General features: G+C 35.2%; 1 non-coding gene across 1 annotated transcript; it reads right to left on the minus strand.

Moving 5' to 3' along the window:
* Positions 1 to 3738: 3738 nt before the first annotated feature.
* On the minus strand, positions 3739 to 3844 carry LOC124887513. Its single transcript, XR_007045284.1, has one exon. It is a non-coding gene; the product is annotated as a small nucleolar RNA R71 (small nucleolar RNA).
* Positions 3845 to 6809: the final 2965 nt, after the last annotated feature.

Raw genomic sequence — 6809 nt, forward strand, 5'->3', positions numbered from 1 at the left:
TGTCTCTAGTCTCTTATCATCCTCTAACAAAAAAAGATCCTCGCCTCTGGAGTCTCTTCCTCCGGAGAACATGCATAAATTTTGTTCTTTTCCCACAAAGAGAAGTTTATCTCCTTCAATAATCGCCCTATCATTTTTGGATGAATCATCAACTTCTCCCTCTTAAAGAAGTCTTATTGCAATATCAGTCACTTTCTCAATGCTCAAGACCTGTCAATGATGTTTTACCTATGTGGGTTGGAGGTGTTTAAGGATTCAATCCGTATGTTTTTCTCTAATCTTCACCTTTCCCCTAACAGTGGGGAACTGGAAACTCTGATTCTTGGTACACGTATTATTTTGAATGACTTCTTATTTGAGAAAGTGTTTGACATAAAATTCTCTGGTGTTGTCCCTTTTATGAACATGAGCTAGCCTGAGAATTTTGAAGTGAGTTTTGATAAAGAGAAGAAGGTTTTCCTTTACCCTGATATAAACCGCTCTACTTTTGGTCCTCTACCCCACAGTTTTTGTATTAGGATTTTGGTGCATATCATTGTAACAACCCTGATTCCCCAAAAAGGGTCCCTCGGTAATTTGACTTGTAGTGATATATTTGTTCACTACTGTGTGATCAGAAAGTACAAGATTTACTAGAGTGTCTAGATTCATAAGCATATGGTGGAAAGTGCAGCTGACTCCCATGCCTCAGCAAGCCTACCCTACGGTATGCTTATCACTTGAAATCTTATCTACTGTGGATTTGACCTTTTAGCTTATCCAGTGATAGAAGTATCTTCCACCTATGATTCAAAAGCATTTACAAGCATAGGTTATGTCCTAATTGAGAAAGAATGGTGTAAAAAGGAGTCTATCAAGAATCGACCTGAGACTTTCGAGGTAATTAAAATAGTGCCTAAATCCTTGTTTTATGCAGATAAGGAAACCAAAGAAATCAAAAACATGCTCACTGCCATCGAAGAAACAATTGCCAGTATCAAGGAGCCGATTGTCAAGCTGCTATAGCAGGGCAAAGAAATAGGTACTGACATAGGTAAAGTGCGACTCTCTCTTGACGGCTTCAAAAAGAAAGGAGTACGATTGTTTAACACGGTGTTTTCCCACGTTAAGTCCATCAAGGCAGAATCCTCATCCTCCTCAAATAAGCTTGTCATCTCAATTCAGAATTCTTATTCAAATTTCACCAAGAGTGTTGAAAAATCTTATGATCTCTTCTATTCTAACATGCATAACACTCTCACATACTTCCTTTATAAAAGATGCTGAACTTTTTCATGCAAAAGGGGTTTGTCCCTTCTTTAACTTCTGCCTATATAAAGATACTACATACTCCTACTCTGACATTTTTTTTGCCAAACATAACTGCATAACTAGTACTCTATGCTATTTTAGCTTGTTATTCTGCTATTGTCTAGTGATGTGTTGTTTTGTGGCTTGGTGTATTATTTTTGATGTTCTTGCTCTATCTTCTTTTTGATAATGCCAAAATAGGGAGAAAATATGCATCAGTTAAATATATCGGTAACAAAGAAAGATCAAGCTATTATCCTATTAAAGCTGACTACAATCATCAAGAAAGGGGGAGCTAAATTAGCTAAATCACCAACACCAAGGCAGAAAGATAGGGAGAGCTAAAACAGCAATCCTAATAGGGAAGTCAACTGATATTTAAGTTTTTCACTATCAAAATGGAGAGATTGTTAGCCTCCTCAGACAATGTTTTAACAATGACAAACTAAGTTTTAAATAATGATAAACTAATGAATGAATCTTTTGCAGGATAAAGGATGCAAGATACTGGAATATTACTGATGGTAAAAGAATCAAGGATCTATCAAAGATCTCTCTAAGAAATGAAGGATGTCCAATCATAAGCATACCATGACTCTCTAAGAAAGGAAGGACCAGTAATCTTAAGAAGATCACGACACTCTCTAAGATAGAAAGGATATCCAATCATAAGAAGATCTCAACACTTACATGGAAACCTTGGAAATGAAAATCACATTCCCAAATTCATAGAAGATTGATGCAATTAGAAATCAATCAGGATCTAAATAAAGGAAAGAGGACACAACTATCACATAGATATACAAGACTAAAAGGAAGGAAAGATCACATACCTATCTAATATGAACGTGATCTAAAGCAGTATATAAACATATCTAATATGGACACATCAAACAGAAACATTCCTTAATCAAGGAATCAATTCAAATTCTTGATTGAGAAGAAATATGTTCGGTTTTCTTATGAAAGATAGCAGCCAAAGACTATAAAAGAAGAAGACAAAAAACAGACACTCTTCATGCAACTTTAAGGATAAAATTCAAAATTTCTCATCCTTAGTCTTACAAAGCTCTGTAATGTTAGTTTACAATGGTTATATAAAGAGTAGGATCGATTCAACTTTGTAACATCAACTAAAGTTATGTCACGAGATCTAAAGAGCAAAATAAGTCTTCAGAACTTGCTTTTTATCATTGTACTCAAACCAAACCTTCAACGATATAAAGAAAACTTGAAACCCAAGGGGACTGGACTTAGGCACTTAATTAGTGTACCGAACCAGGATAAATCTTTCTATTGTTTACTTTATGATTTATTATTTACATGCTTAACTATTTAAGTTTAATTTATTTATGAAGTGTTTTGATCTACAAGTGAGTCCACTGTAAGGAATCAGTAGTCGACTCAAAGAAGAAATCTTCAATTCACCCCCCATCTTGAATTTTATTATTTGCCATACCCATGAGGTATTCGAAAGGGTCCATGGGTAATATTTTTGGTTGTTAGTTAACAAACTAGAATTAAAATCCCTAACCTACCCATGTCATTAACTAGAACTTACATTTGATTATCATCAACCCAGACACTATTTACCTCTAGGAAGACATAATCTGAAGACTATTCTTCTATTGGAATATTACCTATTTCATTGCTCTTAATTGGTAGTTTGATTAGATTTCATAAGAACAACCTGTCAAACCAACCAACCAACCCCTCTTATTTTTATATATGTCTTTCACTTTGTTTACACTACGAGTATATCTTTAGTATCTTTCAACACCCATAGGATTTGAAAACTAATTCCACTCCTCGAGGATTCGACCCAAACTCAAGTTGGGTAATTATATTTGACAAAAATTGCCTTGCCCATAAATCACAGAGTAAGTTGAGCGTGATCAAATGGCACCATTTCTAAAGAGTGAGACTTAGTTTTTAATTATGCGGTATTGATAGTAGCTTTGGGTTTACCCATAGTGGTCGTTATTTATTTTAGTTGTTATTTGTGTTTCTTCTTAAGTGATTTCAATAGTGTCCATAACAGAATAAGTGATAATGCAAGTAGTGCTAGGATCTTTGATGGGGACCTTGATGATGAGGAGCAACTCCATGAGGTTGGACGTACGTGTGCTATTTGTATCCCACCTAATCAAGGGAATGGGGTATTCCACATCACTAGTGTTATGTTGCACATGCTTAAAATAAAATGCCTCTTTGGGGGGAAATCTCATAAAGATCCTAACTTACACTTAAAAATTTTTGTGGAAGTGTGTACCCCTTTCGACATTACTTACATCTCACAAGAATCCACATGGTTGTGCCTCTTTTCATTTTATCTAATGGGTGAGGTGGCATTATGGCTAGGATCTCTTCACGCTGGGTCCATCACATTGTAGTACAAATTTACTAATGTCTTTTTAGACTGATACTTCCCACTATAAAAGATGTTGCAATTGCATGATGAAATCCCAAACTTTTATTAATTAAATGGAGAGCCTCCATATGAGGTATGGGAGAGATTTAATGGAAAGCTTTTGCAATGCCCCAACAATGAGGTGTCAGAGAAGATGCTTCTCCAAACCTTCTATTGTGCTTTGGATTAATTGAATAAAACCATGAAGGATAATGCAGTAGGTGGACCACTTGTGAAGTTGCCTTATGGCGTGGCTTAAAACTTTATTGAGAAAGTCAAAAAGCAAAATAGGGGGTGGCATACTCAAGACACCGAGGTAGCTAAAGGGTCCCAGACCACCTCCTATATTGCTAAAGACCAAAAGAATAAAGAAGAAGAGATAGAGGAAAACATGGAAAAAATGATGACACAATTGGAACTACTTACAAAGCACCTACAAAAATGGTAATATCCTGGTTTCCAAGGGATAAGATAAAGAAGAGATGATGAGTGGTGAATTTACCACTTATTTGCACTCAAAATTAGTTTATATTACCATGATAAGAATGTATAAGTGAGACAAATTTGTGATTAAAGGCACTAATTTTCACATTTTGCAGGCATACAGTCATGAGATGAAAAAATATGGATTTGAGATAAAAAGAATCAAAAGGAGAAAAGAATTCCAATTAGAAAACTTGGAGCAAAAATAAGCCTCAGTTACTGCAATCGTGGTCAGTCAAGCTAGGTCAAAGTACTATGATCACGAGATTCTAACAGCAGTCGCGGTATCCGCAATCGCAGACAAGCTCCTACGATCGCGGCCTAGCAAGAATACAGCCTATCGGGCATAGATATAAATGCACACAGTTGTCCCCAAATTCCCTTAAGCATCTCAAACCCTATCTCAATGGAAGACCCCCAATTTGTGTAGAATTTTTCCACCATCTAGTTTCTAATTTTAAGAGAACATTTTGTTGTACTAATTTTGGGGTGAAGAATACATTAGAGTAGCTTCCAAGTGGAGCATTGGCAATTCCATTGAAGATTTATTGAAGCTTAAAGTTTGGATTTGCATCTTCTTTATCTTTTATAAATTAAATTGATGGAGATTTTGGGTATATCTTTGCTTATTATTCTTATGTGTAGCAATATCTTCCTTAGTGTGTGTGGGTTGTGATTGATAGCTTAAATTATTAGTTCATGTTATTGGGTCTTACAACTGCTTGACTGTAAAATGAAATTTGTTGGTAGAAACCTCAAATTTCCTAAATCTACACATCATCCTTGAAAGAGAAATGTAGGTGACATAAGCAATTATGAACAAAAAGATAGATAATATTTATTTCCTTTTGTTGTCTTAGAAATAAGGATAAATTGTGAAATTTCTATATCTTGGGCATCATCCTAGAAATAGGGATGCCAAATTAAGGCTTTGTGGTGATTGGTTGACCACACTTATGAAGTATTCAAAATAATTTGTGGGTGATAGTTCGGTACTTGGTCGAAAGGCTAGTATTGAAATCACTAACCAAGCCTACCCACACTTGTTTTATCTAAGATTTGAAATTAATTTTCATTCTCCCACATACTATTTGCCCCTTGTAAAACATAACCCCAAGATATATTCCTAATTGATTATACTTTAATTATTTGTATCCCCCATTTAGTCCATTAGAATTTGAAAAGTAATAATATATTTAACACATTTAAACTCCCCCAAATATTTGTATCTTAGGTTTGAACTTAGCAAGAAACTTCTATTTCAAATCAACTCAATTGCCACTCACATTGTTCCTCGTGAATTCAACCCCGACTCTTATTTGGGTAAATATATTAACAACGACTGGCTTGTACTTAAATTGACATGTAAGTTGATAATTATCAAGAGGCCAAGATGATTGATGATGAAATTAAATACTTGGCTAACTATCTGGGGGGTTCCCGCCCGGCCTACCAAAGGCAAGGTGGGAACCAAGGTTGGACTGGTCATGGGATAAATATCATGATTGGAGGGACAAGGAAAGGGAGTATGATAGATATGTTCCCCCTCTCATGACTAAGTAAATAACAAAGAGTCAAATTCTGTTGATCCCAAAAAATTTAATACTAGTAAGAATCTTGATAAGAGTGGAGGGAATAGACAAGATGGTCCGATAATTTAAAGGTGAATTTTCACAAATTAACTAAATAGTTTTATCACACTCTACCTCCATCAAACAATTGGAGAATCAAATTGGCCAAATCTCTACTCAACTTAATGTTAAACAAAAAAGGGGTCTTCCTAGTGATAGCACTGTAAATCAAAAAAATGATGCTCAAGTATTAGAATCATTACTAGGAGTGGCAAACCCCTTGGTGATCATGTGGGTGAAGTTGAAAAAGAGACCAATGTTGAACAAATAAATATAAAAAAGAATCATGTGGTTGATTCAAATAAGAAGGCTCCAAAGTCTCAAGAAAGGGATAAAAAACCAATGATAATTGAAGAAATAGTTGATGAAGAGAGCGATCCTAAGGTAGTTGAGAATGATGAACCACAAAGTGATCCATTGCCTACTGTGAAGGTTCCCTTTCTATTCCCTCAAAGACACAAAAAGAAGGAGGATAATGTCAAATTCAAGATATTCCTTGCTAAGCTTAGCAATATTTCAATTAATATCCCGTTGCTAGAGGCCATTCAAGATATTCTGAGCCATACAAATCTAATGAAGAAATTGATGACAAGTAAACATATTGTTGATAGAGAAACCATGGAAGTTACCCATGGGTGTTGCGCTATTATGACTAGCACTATAGAGGGACAAGAAAGAGGATACCGGGGCCTTTACAATCCCTTGCACCATAGGGACTGTGATAACCTGAGTTTTCCCGTTAAATATTTTGCTCCCAAATGTGTCGAGTCATTAAAGCCTTTTTATCCTTCCAAGAGTTCATATTCATCTTTCATTTTTAGGTACGTGGGGCTTTGAACAAGAATAATTCTTCCATTCTTGTGCCCGTATCTTTAATTTTTATTATGGATTATTATGAGTTTGGCAAATGAATTTATTTCCAAGATATCCTACCATGAGATTTTGATTATGTATATATGTAAATTTTTCAAGCTTGCCAATTATGATTATTTAAT

The sequence above is a fragment of the Capsicum annuum genome, chromosome 9 (assembly GCF_002878395.1).
Source record: "Capsicum annuum cultivar UCD-10X-F1 chromosome 9, UCD10Xv1.1, whole genome shotgun sequence".
Taxonomy (NCBI): Eukaryota; Viridiplantae; Streptophyta; class Magnoliopsida; order Solanales; family Solanaceae; genus Capsicum; species Capsicum annuum.